Consider the following 15693-nt stretch of genomic DNA (forward strand, 5'->3'; position numbering starts at 1 on the left):
ACCTGAGTTTTTGACCTTAGACATTCTGACTGGTGTGAGGGGGAATTTCAGAGTTGTTTGAGTTGCATTTCCCTTATGACTAAAGATGTTGAACATTTCTTTAGGTATTTCTCAGCCATTCAGGATTACTCAGCTGTGAATTCATTGTTTAGCTCTGAACCCCACTTTTGATAGGTTTATTTGTCTCCATGCAGTCTTGAATTCTTTGTATATTTTGGATATAAGCCATCTATCATTTGTAGGATTCGTAAAGATCATTTCCCAATCTGTTGGTTGTTGTTTTGTCCTAACCACAGTGTCCTTTGCCTTACAGAAGGATTGTAATTTTATGAGATCCCATTTGTTGATTCTTGATCTTAGAGCATAAGCCATTGGTGTTTTGTTCAGGAAATTTTTTCCAGTGCCCATGTGTTCAAGATGTTTCCCCACTTTTTCTTTTATTAGTTTGAGTGTATCTGGTTTGATGTGTAGGTCCTTGATCCACTTGGACTTAAGCCTTGTACAGGGTGATAAGCATGGATCCATCTGCATTCTTCTACATGCTGACCTCCAGTTGAACCAGCACCATTTGCTGAAAATGCTATCTTTTATCATTGAATGGTTTTGGCTCCTTTGTCAAAAATCAAGTGACCATAGTTGTGTGGGTTCATATCTGGGTCTTCAGTTCTTTTCCACTGGTCTATCTGTCTGTCTCTGTACCAATACCATGCAGTTTTTATCACTATTGCTCTGTAATCCTGCTAAAATTCAGGGATAGTGGTTCCCCCAGAAGTCCCTTTATTTTTGAGGATAGTTTTAGCTATCCTGGGTTTTTTGTTATTCCAGATGATTTTGCAGTTTTGATGGGGATTGCATTGAATCTGTAGATCTCTTTTGTAAAATGGCCATATTTAGTATATTAATCCTGCCAATCCATGAGCATGGGGGATTTTTCCATCTTCTAAGATCTTCAGTTTCTTTCTTCAGAGGCTTGAAGTTCTTATTGTACAGATCTTTCACTTGCTTGGTTAAAGTCACACCGAGGTATTTTATATTATTTGGAACTATTAGGATGGGTGTCCTTACCCTCATTTCTTTCTCAGCTTGTTTCTCTTTTGTGTAGAGGATGGTTTATCATTTATTTGAATTAATTTTATACCCAGCCACTTTGCTGAAGGTGTTTATCAGGTTTAGTAGTTCTCTGGTGGAACTGTTGGGATCACTTAAACATACAATCATATCTTCTGCAAATAGTGATATTTTGACTTCTTTCTTTCCAATCTGTATCCCTTTGATTTCCGTTTGTTTTCTGATTTCTCTGGCTAGGACTTCGAGAACTATATTGAATAAGTAGGGAGAGAGTGGGCAGCCTTGTCTAGTCCCTCATTTTAATGGATTGCTTCAAGCTTCTCTCCATTTAGTTCAATGTTAGCAACTGGTTTGCTGTATATGGTTTTTACTATGTTTAGTTATGAGCCTTGAATTCCTTTTCTGTCCAGGACTTTTATCATGAAGGGGTGTTGAATTTTGTCAAATGCTTTCTCAGCATCTAATGAAATGATCATGTGGTTTTGTTCTTTCAGTTTGTTTATGTAGTGAATTACGTTGATGGTTTTTCCATATATTAAACCATCCCTGCATGCCTGGGATGAAGCCTACTTGATCATGGTGGATGATTGTTTTGATGTGCTCTTGGATTCGGTTTGCAAAAATTTTATTGAGTATTTTCACATCGACATTCATAAGGGAAATTGTCCTTAAGTTTCTTTCTTTGTTGGGTTTTGTGTGGTTTATGTATAAGAATCATTGTGGCTTCATAGGAGGAATTCAGTAGTACTCCATCTGTTTCAATTTTGTGTAATATTTTGGATAGTATTGGTATGAGGTCTTCTATGAAGGTCTGAAAGAATTCTGCACTGAACCCATCTGGACCTGGGCTGATTTTGGTTGGGAGACTTTAATGACTGCTTCTATTTCTTTAGGATTTATGGGGTTGTTTAAATAGTTTATCTGTTTCTGATTTAGCTTCGGTACCTGGTATCTGTGTAGGAAATTGTCCATTTCCTGCAGATTTTCAAGTTTTGTTGAATATAGCCTTTTGTAGTAGGATCTGATGATTTTTTGAATTTCCTCTGATTCTGTAGTTATATCTCCCTTTTCATCTCTGATTTTGTTAATTTGGACACACTCTCTGTGTCCTCTGGTTAGTCTGGCTAAGGGTTTTATCTATGTTGTTGATTTTCTCAAAGAACCAGCTTTTGGTTCTTTTGACTCTTTGTATAGTACTTTTTTTTCTACTTGATTAATTTCAGCTCTGAGTTTGATTATTTCCTGCCTTCTACTCCTCCTGGGTGTATTTGCTTCTTTTTGTTCTAGAACTTTTAGGTGCTGATACATGCTCTCTCCTGTTTCTTTCTGCAGGCACTCAGAGCTATGAGTTTTCCTCTTAGCACAGCTTTCATTGTGTCCCATAATTTTGGGTATGTTGTACCTTCATTTTCATTAAATTCTAAGAAGTCTTTTATTTCTTTCTTTATTTCTTCCTTGACCAGGTTATCCCTGAGTAGAGCATTGTTTAACTTCCATGTATATGTGGGCGTTCTTCCCTTATTGTTATTGAAGACCAGCTTTAGCCTGTGGTGATCTGATAGGACACATGGGATTATTTCTATCTTTCTGTATCTGTTGAGGCCTGTTTTATGACCGATTATATGGTCAATTTTGGAGAAAGTAACATGAGGTGGTGAGAAGAAGGTATATCCTTTTGTTTTAGGATAGAATCTTCTATAAATATCTGTTAGGTCCATTTGGTTCATGACTACTCTTAGTCTGTCTATGTCTCTGTTAAATTTCTGTTTTCATGATCTGTCCATTGATGAGAGTGGGGTCTTAAAATCTACTATTATTGTGTGAGGTGCAATGTGGGCTTTTAGCTTTAGTAAGTTTTTTTTTTAATGTATGTAGGTGACCTTGTATTTGGAGCATAGATATTTAGTATTGAGAGTTCATCTTGGTGGATTTTTCCTTTGATGAATATGAAGTGTCCTTCCTTATCTTTTCTGTTGACTTTTGGTTGAAATTTGATTTTATTCGATATCAGAATGGCTACTCCAGCTTACTTCTTCAGACCATTTGCTTGGAAAGTTGTTTTCCAGCCTTTCACTCTGAGGTAGTGTCTGTCTTTGTCTCTGAGGTGTGTTTCTTGTAGGCAGCAGAATGCAGAGTCCTCATTGCATATCCAGTTTGTTAATCTATGTCTTTTTATTGGGGAGTTGAGTCCATTTATGTTGAGAGATATTAAGGAATAGTGATTCTTGCTTCCTTTTATATTCATATTTGGATATGAGATTATGTTTTTGTGCTTTTCTTCTGTTTGTTTTGTTGCCAAGACAAATTTCTTGCTTTTTTAGGGTGTAGCTTGCCTCCTTATGTTGGGCTTTACCATTTATCATCATTTGTAGGGCTGGATTTGTAGAAAGATATGGTGTAAATTTGGTTTCGTCATGGAATATCTTGGTTTCTCCATCTATGTTAAATGAGAGTTTTCCAGGATACAGTAACCTGGGCTGGCATTTGTGTTCTCTTAGGGTCTGTATGACATCTGTCCAGGATCTTCTCGCTTTCACATGATCTGGTGAGAAGTCTGGTCTAATTCTGATAGGTCTGCCTTTATATGTTACTTGACCTTTTTCCCTTACTGCTTTTAATATTCTTTCTATGTTTTGTGCATTTGGTGTTTTGACTATTATGTGACAGGAGGATTTTCTTTTCTGGTCAAATCTATTTGGAGTTCTGTAGGCTTCTTGTATGTTTATGGGCATCTCTTTAGTTTAGGGAAGTTTTCTTCTATGATTTTGTTGAAGATACTTACTGGTCCTTTGAGCTGGGAGTCTTCCCTCTCTTCCATACCTTTTATCCTTAGGTTTGATCTTCACATTGAGTCCTGGATTTCCTGTATGTTTTGGACCAGTAGCTTTTTCCATTTTCCATTTCCTTTGTCAGTTGTGTTGATGATTTCTGTGGAATCTTCTGCTCCCGAGATTCTTTTTTCTATCTCTTGTATTCTGTTGGTGATACTTGTATCTATGGCCTCTTGTCTCTTCCTTTGGTTTTCTATCTCCAGGGCTGTCTCCTTTTGTGCTTTCTTTATTGCTTCTATTTCCATTTCTAATTCCTTCACCTGTTTGTGTTTTCCTGGAATTCACTCAGGGATTTTTGTCATTCCTCTCTATAGGCTTCTCTTTGTTTATTTATGTTTTTCTGCATTTGTCTAAGGGAGTTCTTTATGTCTTTCTTGAAGTCCTCCATCATCATGATAAAATGTTATTTAAAATCAAGATCTTGCTTTTCTGGTGTGTTTGGATATTCAGTGTTTGCTTTGGTGGGAGAATTGGGCTCCAATGATGCCATCTAGTCTTGGTTTCTGTTGCTTGGCTTCCTGTGCTTGCCTTTTGCCATCAGGTTGTCTCTGGTGTTAGCTTGTTCTGCTATTTCTGACAGTGGCTTGATTGTCCTATAGGCCTGTGTGTCAGGAGTGCTGTAGACCGGTTTTCCTGTTTTCTTTCAGCCAGTTATTTGAACAGAGTGTTCTGCTTTCAGGCATGTAGTCTTTCCTGTCTACTGGTCTTTAATTGTTCCTGTGGACATGTGTCCTGAGTTCACCAGGCAGGTCACTTGGAGTAGAAAAGTTGATCTTACCTCTGGTCCAGGGCCTGAAGTTGCTCCTGGAGGGCTGTGTTTCACCTCTCCGTGAGGGTTGCAACCAGAAGGGCCTGCCCCTCCTTTTTTTGGGCCCCTGTACACAGGGGTCCCAGATGGTGTTAGGTGTTTTCCTCTAGAGTCAAGAATGTGGGCAGAGTGTAGTCTCTTCTGGCTTCCCAGGTGTGTCTCCCCCTCTGAAGGTTTAGCTATCCCCCTTTTTTGCTTCTTCTAAGGTGTAATTTCATATCTTGTGTTGGAGTTTTTAATTATCCTTTATAGGACTGGATTTTGTGAAAATATAGTGTGTAAATTTGATTTTGTCATGGAATATCTTGGATTTTTCCATCTATGTTAACGGAGAATTTTCCTGGATACAGTAGCCTAGGCTGGCCTTTATGTTATCTTAGGGTCTGTATGACACCTGCCCAGGGTCTTCTAGCCTTTGTAGTCTCTGGTATAATTCTGATAAGTCTGCCTTTATATATTACTTGACTTCTTTCCCTTACTACTTTTAATATTATTTCTTTGTTTTGTGCATTTGGTGTGTTGACTATTATGTGACAGGAGGACTTCCTTTTTTGTTCCAATCTATTTGGAGTTCTGTAGGCTTCTTGTAGGTTTATTGTCATCTCTTTCTTTAGGTTAGGTGAGTTTTCTTTAATTTTGTTGCAGATATATACTGGCCCTTTACGTTGGGAGTCTTCACTATCTTCTGAACCTATTATCCTTCGGTTTGATCTTCTCATTGTGTCCTGATTTTCCTGGATGTTTTGGGTTAAGAACTTTTTGCATTTTACATTGTCTTTTATGGTTGCTTCAATGTTTTCTATGGTATCTTCTGCCCCTGAGATTCTCTCTTCTATCTGTTGGCATTGCTTGCATCTATGACTGCTGATCTCTTTCCTAAGTTTTCTATCTCTAGGGTTGTCTCCCTTTGTGTTTTCTTTGTTGTTTCTATTTCCATTTTTAAATCCTGGATGGTTTTGTTCAATTCCTTCACCGGTTTGGTTTTGTTTTCCTATAATTCTTTAAGGGATTTTTCTGTTTCCTCTTTCAGGGAGTCTACTTGTTTACCTGTGTTGTCCTGTATTTCTTTAAGGGAGTTATTTATGTCCTTCTTAAAGTCCTCTTTCATCATCATGTGATGTGATTTTAAATCCAAATCTTGCTTTTCTGGTGTGTTTGGATATCCAGTATTTGCTTTGGTGGGAGAACTGGGCTCTGATAATGCCAAATAGTCTTGCTTAGATTCCTGTACTTGCCTCTTACCATCAGGTTGTTTCTGGTCTTAGCTTGTTTTGCTCTCTCTGACAGTGGCTTATCACTCCTGTAGGCCTGTGTTAGCACTCCTGTAGACCTATTTTTTTTTCAGCTGGATCTGGGAAGAGAGCTGCTCCTGGATTTGTGTGACCTAATGCCTCTAGGCAGGTTGCTTGACACAGAAGAATTTGTCTTACCTCTGATCTCAGGTGTGTAGGAACTCCTAGTGGCTGGCTTTCCTCTCGTGGTGTAGTCAGAAACCTGAGGGGTCATTCCCTTGACTGCTCCTAGGTCCCTGTGCCCAGAGGGTATTACGTGGTTCCTTTTGAATCAGAGATATTGGCAGAAGTAGTTGTCTTTCTTGAACTCTCAGGATTGCCTGCAATTGTGAGAATCCATGGGATTTCGATGCAGGGAGCTGTAGGACTAGTTCAGTTCTGTTCTGGGGCAGCAAGTTCCTGCTGCTGACTTCTCCTATATTCCTTATCCAGAGGGCACTAGGCAGGTTCCTCTTGGGCCAGGAATGTGAGCAGAAGTGGTCATCTCCCCTGAGCTCTCAGGATTGCCTGTACTTCTGAGGGTCCAGCTCTCTCCCCATGTGATTTGGGTTAGGGGGCTGTGGGACTGGTTCAGCTCCAGACGTAGTCAGAAATCTGTTTTGAAATTTTCTTTGACAATTCTGTCAATCTCTTCTAAGGTATCTTCTGTACCTGAAATTCTCTCTTTTATCCCTTGTATTCTTTTGTTGATTCTTATTTCTATAATTTCTGACCTCTTTCTGGGGTTTTCCATTTCCAGGTTTGCCTTTATTTGTGTGTGTGTGTGTGTGTGTGTGTGTGTGTGTGTGTGTGTGTGTGTGTGTTATAATTGTTTCTACTTCCACTTTTAGGTCTTAGACCACTTTATTCAACTCCTTCACCTGTTTGATTGTATTTTCTTGTATTTCCTTAAGGACTTTATTTGTTTCCTCTTTAAGGGCTTCTGCCTGTTTACCTGTGTTTTCCTGTATTTCTTTTAGTGAGTTACTTATGCACTCCTTAAAGGACTTTATTATCTTCATGAGATAGGAATTATGTCAGCTTCCTGATTTTTCAAGTGTGTTAGTATATTCATGGCTTGCTGTGGTGGGAGAACTGGGTTCTGATGAATCCCACATATATTGGCTTCTGTTGCTTATGGTCTTGAGCTTTCTTCTAGCCATCTGGTTATTCCTGGTCCTGGCGACTCTGTCTGGAGTCTTCCTTTTTTGTCTCTAATTTGCTTCAGGTTTCCTGGTAGGCTTGTGGCCCTGGCAGTAGCAGACCTCATGTGGGGCCTTTCAACTGTGGGGTCTTCAGAAGGGCAGAGAATCTGTTGATCCGTTGCTTTGGCTGCAGCAGATCTCATGGGAGGCCTTCAGACATTTGGATCTTTATAGGAGCAGTCAAGCTCTTGTTCTGTATGAATCTGTTCTCCAGGGGAGCCTACAGACTATGGTTTCTGTTCCCCTGTGTGCAGCAGAAAACCAGGGAGGATTTCAGTCTGTTGGACAGGTGTCCTGCATGCTGCACAGCCACTGGGAGCACCTCAGACTGTGGTACTGGTTGTCCAGTTTCCATGTGTACAGAAGAACTTCTGGGATGCCTTCAAGCTATGGTGTCTCCAGGTGAGCCAATGAGCTGGTGATCCGTTACTTAGTCGCCCTATGTGCAGTACACTTGCTCTCCTGAGATGCCTCAGGTTGTGGTGCCTTCAGAGTTGCAGACTAGTTAGAAGTCTGCCTAGGCAGGAAGGCCAGCAGGATGGGGCAAGAATATTTTAAAGATCTTCCTGGTTGCTGCCGCCGCCGAGAGCTCTTGGGCAGCACCCCGAGAGCAAACTTGAGCCTCGGGACCACAGGTAAGACCAACTTTTCTGCTGCAAGAGACCTGTCTGGTGATCTCGGGACACACAGAGGCAGAATTCCTCTAGGACCGGGCACCTCCTGTGTTTACCAGGAGTCCCACACCAGCGGATCCCGGCCCGCAGCAGGTCTCTGCTCCCAGACACCATGGGAGAGAGACCCCACCGCCTGGTAAGGCGGGCACTCCTGAGGCTGCAGAGCGGAAGAGACCACCAACACTGCCCACCCCTGCCCACATCCCTGGCCCAAGAGGAAATTGTATAAGGCCGCTGGGTTCCCATGGGGGAGGGCCCAGGAGCAGCAGGACTGCTGCGTTTGAGACACCGCCGGAACCTGAAGGAAACAGACCGGATAAACAGTTCTCTGCACCCAAATCCTGTGGGAGGGAGAGCTAAACCCTCAGAGAGGCAGACACGCCTGGGAAACCAGAAGAGACTGCACTCTGCACACACATATCGGACGCCAGAGGAAAACACCAAACGCCATCTGGAACCCTGGTGCACTGAAGCTCCCGGAAACGGCAGCGCAGATCTTTCTGGTTGCTGCCGCCGCAGAGAGCTCGAGGGCAGCACCCGGCAAGCAAACTTGAGCCTCGGGACCAAAGGTAAGACCAACTTTTCTGCTGCAAGTGACCTGTCTGGTGAACTCAAGACACAGGCCCACAGGAACAGCTGAAGACCTGTAGAGAGGAAAACTACACGCCCGAAAGCAGAACACTCTGTCACCATAACAGGCTGAAAGAAAACAGGAAAACAGGTCTACAGCACTCCTGACACACAGGCTTATAGGGCAGTCTAGCCACTGTCAGAAATAGCAGAACAAAGTAACACTAGAGATAATCTGATGGCGAGAGGCAAGCGCAGGAACCAAAGCAACAGAAACCAAGACTACATGGCACCATTGGAGCCCAATTCTCCCACCAAAACAAACACGGAATATCCAAACACACCAGAAAAGCAAGATCTAGTTTCAAAATCATATTTGATCATGATGCTGGAGGACTTCAAGAAAGACATGAAGAACTCCCTTAGAGAACAAGTAGAAGCCTACAGAGAGGAATCACAAAAATGCCTGAAAGAATTCCAGGAAAACATAATTAAACAAGTAGAAGCCCATACAGAGGAGTCACAAAAATCCCTGAAAGAATTCCAGGAAATCATAAATAAACAAGTAGAAGCCCATAGAGAGGAGTCACAAAAATCCCTGAAAGAATTCCAGGAAAACAAACAGTTGAAGGAATTAAAAATGGAAATAGAAGCAATCAAGAAAGAACACATGGAAACAACCCTGGATATAGAAAAACAAAAGAAGAGACAAGGAGCTGTAGATACAAGCTTCACCAACAGATTACAGGAGATGGAAGAGAGAACATCAGGAGCAGAAGATTCCATAGAAATCATTGATTCAACTGTCAAAGATAATGTAAAGCGGAAAAAGCTACTGGTCCAAAACATACAGGGAATCCGGGACTCAATGAGAAGATCAAACCTAAGGATAATAGGTATAGAAGAGAGTGAAGACTCCCAGCTCAAAGGACCAGTAAATATCTTCAACAAAATCATAGAAGAAAACTTCCCTAACATAAAAAAAGAGATACCCATAGGCATACAAGAAGCCTACAGAACTCCAAATAGATTGGACCAGAAAAGAAACACCTCCCGTCACATAATAGTCAAAACACCAAACGTACAAAATAAAGAAAGAATATTAAAAGCAGTAAGGGAAAAAGGTCAAGTAACATATAAAGGCAGACCTATCAGAATCACACCAGACTTTTCGCCAGAAACTATGAAGGCCAGAAGATCCTGGACTGATGTCATACAGACCCTAAGAGAACACAAAATGCCAGCCCAGGTTACTGTATCCTGCAAAACTCTCAATTAACATAGATGGAGAAACCAAGATATTCCATGACAAAACCAATTTGCACAATATCTTTCTACAAATACAGCACTACAAAGGATAATAAATGGTAAAGACCAACATAAGGAGGCAAGCTATACCCTAGAAGAAGAAAGAAACTAATCGTCTTGGCAACAAAACAAAGAGAAGAAAAGCACACAAACATAACCTCACATCCAAAAATGAATATAACAGGAAGCAATAATCACTATTCCTTAATATCTCTCAACATCAATGGCCTCAACTCCCCAATGAAAAGACATAGATTACCAAAGTGGATATGCAATGAGGACCCTGCATTCTGCTGCCTACAGGAAACACACCTCAGAGACAAAGACAGACACTACCTCAGAGTGAAAGGCTGGAAAACAACTTTCCAAGCAAATGGTCAGAAGAAGCAACCTGGAGTAGCCATTCTAATATCAGATAAAATCAATTTTCAACTAAAAGTCATCAAAAAAGATAAGGAAGGACACTTCATATTCATCAAAGGAAAAATCCACCAAGATGAACTCTCAATCCTAAATATCTATGCCCCAAATACAAGGGCACCTACATACGTAAAAGAAACCTTACTAAAGCTCAAAACACACATTGCACCTCACACAATAATAGTAGGAGATTTCAACACCCCACTCTCATCAATGGACAGATCATGGAAACAGAAATTAAACAGAGATGTAGACAGACTAAGAGAAGTCATGAGCCAAATGGATTTAACGGATATTTATAGAACATTCTATCCTAAAGCAAAAGGATATACCTTCTTCTCAGCTCCTCATGGTACTTTCTCCAAAATTGACCATATAATTGGTGAAAAAACAGGCCTCAACAGGTATAGAAAGAGAAATAATCCCATGCATGCTATTGGACCACCACGGCCTAAATCTGGTCTTCAATAACAATAAGGGAAGAATGCCTACATATACGTGGAAATTGAACAATGCTCTACTCAATGATAACCTGGTCAAGGAAGAAATAAAGAAAGAAATTAAAGGCTTTTTAGAATGTAATGAAAATGAAGGTACAACATACCCAAACTTATGGGACACAATGAAAGCTGTGCTAAGAGGAAAATTCATACCTCAGAGTGTCTGCAGAAAGAAACAGGAAAGAGCATATGTCAGTAGCTTGACAGCACACCTAAATGCTCTAGAACAAAAAGAAGCAAATACACCCAGGAGTAGAAGGCAGGAAATAATCAAACTTATAGCTGAAATTAACCAAGTAGAAACAAAAAGGACAATAGAACGAATCAACAGAACCAAAAGTTGGTTCTTTGAGAAAATCAACAAGATAGATAAACCCTTAGCCAGACTAACGAGAGGACACAGAGAGTGTGTCCAAATTAACAAAATCAGAAATGAAAAGGGAGACATAACTACAGATTCAGAGGAAATTCAAAAAATCATCAGATCTCACTATAAAAGCCTATATTCAACAAAACTTGAAAATCTGCAGGAAATGGACAATTTCCTAGACAGATACCAGGTACTGAAGTTAAATCAGGAACAGATAAACCAGTTAAACAACCTCATAACTCCTAAGGAAATAGAATCAGTCATTAAAGGTCTCCCAACCAAAAAGAGCCCAGGTCCAGACGGGTTTAGTGCAGAATTCTAACAGACCTTCATAGAAGACCTCATACCAATATTATCCAAACTATTCCACAAAATTGAAACAGATGGAGCACTTACGAATTCCTTCTATGAAGCCACAATTACTCTTATACCTAAACCACACAAAGACCCAACAAAGAAAGAGAACTTCAGACCAATTTCCCTTATGAATATCGACGCAAAAATACTCAATAAAATTCTTGCAAACCGATTCCAAGAGCACATCAAAACAATCATCCACCATGATCAAGTAGGCTTCATCCCAGGCATGCAGGGATTGTTTAATATACGGAAAACCATCAACGTGATTCAGTATATTAACAAACTGAAAGAACAAAACCACATGATCATTTCATTAGACGCTGAGAAAGCATTTGACAAAATTCAACACCCCTTCATGATAAAAGTCCTGGAAAGAATAGGAATTCAAGGCCCATACCTAAACATAGTAAAAGCTATATACAGCAAACCAGTTGCTAACATTAAACTAAATGGAGAGAAACTTGAAGCAATCCCACTAAAATCAGGGACTAGACAAGGATGCCCACTCTCTCCCTACTTATTCAATATAGTTCTTGAAGTTCTAGCTAGAGCAATCAGACAACAAAAGGAGGTCAAGCAGATACAGATCAGAAAAGAAGAAGTCAAAATATCACTATTTGCAGATGATATGATAGTATATTTAAGTGATCCCAAAAGTTCCACCAGAGAACTACTAAAGCTGATAAACAACTTCAGCAAAGTGACTGGGTATAAAATTAACTCAAATAAATCAGTAGCCTTCCTCTACACAAAAGAGAAACAAGCCGAGAAAGAAATTAGGGAAACGACACCCTTCATAATAGACCCAAATAATATAAAGTACCTCGGTGTGACTTTAACCAAGCAAGTAAAAGATCTGTACAATAAGAACTTCAAGACACTGAGGAAAGAAATTGAAGAAGACCTCAGAAGATGGAAAGATCTCCCATGCTCATGGATTGGCAGGATTAATATAGTAAAAATGGCCATTTTACCAAAAGCAATCTACAGATTCAATGCAATCCCCATCAAAATACCAATCCAATTCTTCAAAGAGTTAGACAGAACAATTTGCAAATTCATCTGGAATAACAAAAAACCTAGGATAGTTAAAACTATCCTCAACAATAAAAGGACTTCAGGGGGAATCACTATCCCTGAACTCAAGCAGTATTACAGAGCAATAGTGATAAAAACTGCATGGTATTGGTACAGAGACAGACAGATAGACCAATGGAATAGAATTGAAGACCCAGAAATGAACTCACACACCTATGGTCACTTGATTTTTGACAAAGGAACCAAAACCATCCAATGTAAAAAAGATAGCATTTTCAGCAAATGGTGCTGGTTCAACTGGAGGTCAATATGTAGAAGAATGCAGATCGATCCATGCTTATCACCCTGTACAAAGCTTAAGTCCAAGTGGATCAAGGACCTCCACATCAAACCAGACACACTCAAACTAATAGAAGAAAAACTAGGGAAGCATCTGGAACACATGGGCACTGGAAAAAATTTCCTGAACAAAACACCAATGGCTTATGCTCTAAGATCAAGAATCAATAAATGGGATCTCATAAAACTGCAAAGCTTCTGTAAGGCAAAGGACACTATGGTTAGGACAAAACGGCAACCAACAGATTGGGAAAAGATCTTTACCAATCCTACAACAGATAGAGGCCTTATATCCAAAATATACAAAGAACTCAAGAAGTTAGACCGCAGGGAGACAAATAACCCTATTAAAAAATGGGGTTCAGAGCTAAACAAAGAATTCACATCTGAGGAATGCCGAATGGCTGAGAAACACCTAAAGAAATGTTCAACATGTTTAGTCATAAGGGAAAGGCAAATCAAAACAACCCTGAGATTTCACCTCACACCAGTGAGAATGGCTAAGATCAAAAACTCAGGTGACAGCAGATGCTGGCAAGGATGCGGAAAAAGAGGAATACTCCTCCATTGTTGGTGGGATTGCAGACTGGTACAATCATTCTGGAAATCAGTCTGGAATTTCCTCAGAAAATTGGACATTGAACTGCCTGAGGATCCAGCTATACCTCTCTTGGGCATATACCCAATAGATGCCCCAACATATAAAAAAGACACATGCTCCACTATGTTCATCGAAGTCTTATTTATAAAAGCCAGAAGCTGGAAAGAACCCAGATGCCCTTCAACAGAGGAATGGATACAGAAAATGTGGTACATCTACACAATGGAATATTACTCAGCTATCAAAAACAATGACTTTATGAAATTTTTGGGCAAATGGTTGGAACTGGAAAATATCATCCTGAGTGAGCTAACCCAATCACAGAAAGATATACATGGTATGCCCTCATTGATAAGTGGCTATTAGCCCAAATGCTTGAACTACCCTATATGCCTAGAACAAATGAAACTCAAGACGGATGATCAAAATGTGAATGCTTCACTCCTTTTTTAAAAGGGGAACAAGAATACCCTTGGCAGGGGAGAGAGAGGCAAAGATTAAAACAGAGACTGAAGGAACACCCATTCAGAGCCTGCCCCACATGTGGCCCATACATATACAGCCACCCAATTAGACAAGATGGATGAAGCAAAGAAGTGCAGACCGACAGGAGCCGGATGTAGATCGCTCCTGAGAGACACAGCCAGAATACAGCAAATACAGAGGCGAATGCCAGCACCAAACCACTGAACTGAGAATAGGACCCCCGTTGAAGGAATCAGAGAAAGAACTGGAAGAGCTTGAAGGGGCTCGAGACCCCATATGTACAACAATGCCAAGCAACCAGAGCTTCCAGGGACTAAGCCACTACCTAAAGACTATACATGGACTGACCCTGGACTCTGACCTCATAGGTAGCAATGAATATCCTAGTAAGAGCACCAGTGGAAGGGGAAGCCCTGGGTCCTGCTAAGACTGAACCCCCAGTGAACTAGACTGTTGGGGGGAGGGCGGCAATGGTAGGAGGGTTGGGAGGGGAATACCCTTAAGGAAGGGGAGGGGGGAGGGGAATGTTTGCCCGGAAACCGGGAAAGGGAATAACACTCGAAATGTATATAAGAAATACTCAAGTTAATAAAAAAAAAAGAATATTTTAAAACTACAATCAAAGTGCTATTTAACTTAAGAGCTTCATTTTGGCAAATAATGACCTTATGACAAATTAAAAACAGAATTCATCTTATTTGGTCATTTAAAATAAATTTAAGCATTTGAATGACTATGCAGTGTTGGCCAAATGACTCCACTGGGTGCTCCCCTTCTGAGCTCAGTGCTCTATTTGGTACTGTATCTTGATATTAGTCCAAAGCTACTGAGCCTTCTGAGAGACTTTAGGCCGTTCTTTTCAGCAGGCAAGAGGATTTTGTGGCAGGTACATACATTGGAGTGAGGAGATATCAATTAAGAGACCATTGACTAATCTAGATACAGTGTCTAGATTAATGACCTCTCCATAGCTAAGACATATTCCATGAATCTGTTGCAGTTGCACATAGAATTCAGAGAAGAGTAAGTTAAAGGACCTTGGAATGTGTGATTGTCTCAGACAATTCCACTGGGCTGATCTAATCAGATGGATACTTTAAAGTAGAGAAATTTTCTTGGCCATAGTGAGAGAAAAATGCACTAGGAACAAAACAAGTTAGAGATGCTTCACCTGTGATTTTGAAAAGGAGACCTCAATCCATAAATACCAGTAGTCTTAAGAAGGTTAAAGAGATATAGAAATGGAATCTATATGAAGGAACATAGTCCTGCTGATCACTTGATTTAGACTAAGGGAGACTCCTGAAAGATTTTGTATCTAGTTGTATTTAAGGTCCACTCAATAGAAGGGAGTTTGTTTATTAATACAAATTTAGCAAATTATCTGTGACTGGTAAAGTTATGGACCCATACAGGATAACCTACTACTGCCACTTTCCATAAACCAATGGGTTATTCATAAAATCATATAAAAATCTGTGTTTCTTTCAGCTCCCAAATCTGTGTCAATTTGTTATCACAGTAAAAGAAATTAATATATACACATGTCTATGGATGATAACAACAAGGTTATTTTGTAATACAATTAGAAAAGGAGACAGATTTGAAATATATTTATTAAGCATAACTACTACAACAAAGTGACATATAGGGACTGTTGTAAGGAGCTTACACAAGGAGTAGGGGATTTCTGATGTCCTCATATTTCAGCATTAAGTAACTTTTAAGTAATAGGCAGTGGGGCTCTGCCATTATAAGCTGCTAGAAAAATTGTTATAGCGTTGGAATTAAGAATGGGAACAAATAATTACTAACACTTAACATAATTCACTATCAATACAGTA

This window comes from Rattus norvegicus, chromosome 1 (assembly GCF_021556685.1).
Source record: "Rattus norvegicus strain SHRSP/BbbUtx chromosome 1, alternate assembly SHRSP_T2T, whole genome shotgun sequence".
NCBI classification, from domain to species: domain Eukaryota; kingdom Metazoa; phylum Chordata; class Mammalia; order Rodentia; family Muridae; genus Rattus; species Rattus norvegicus.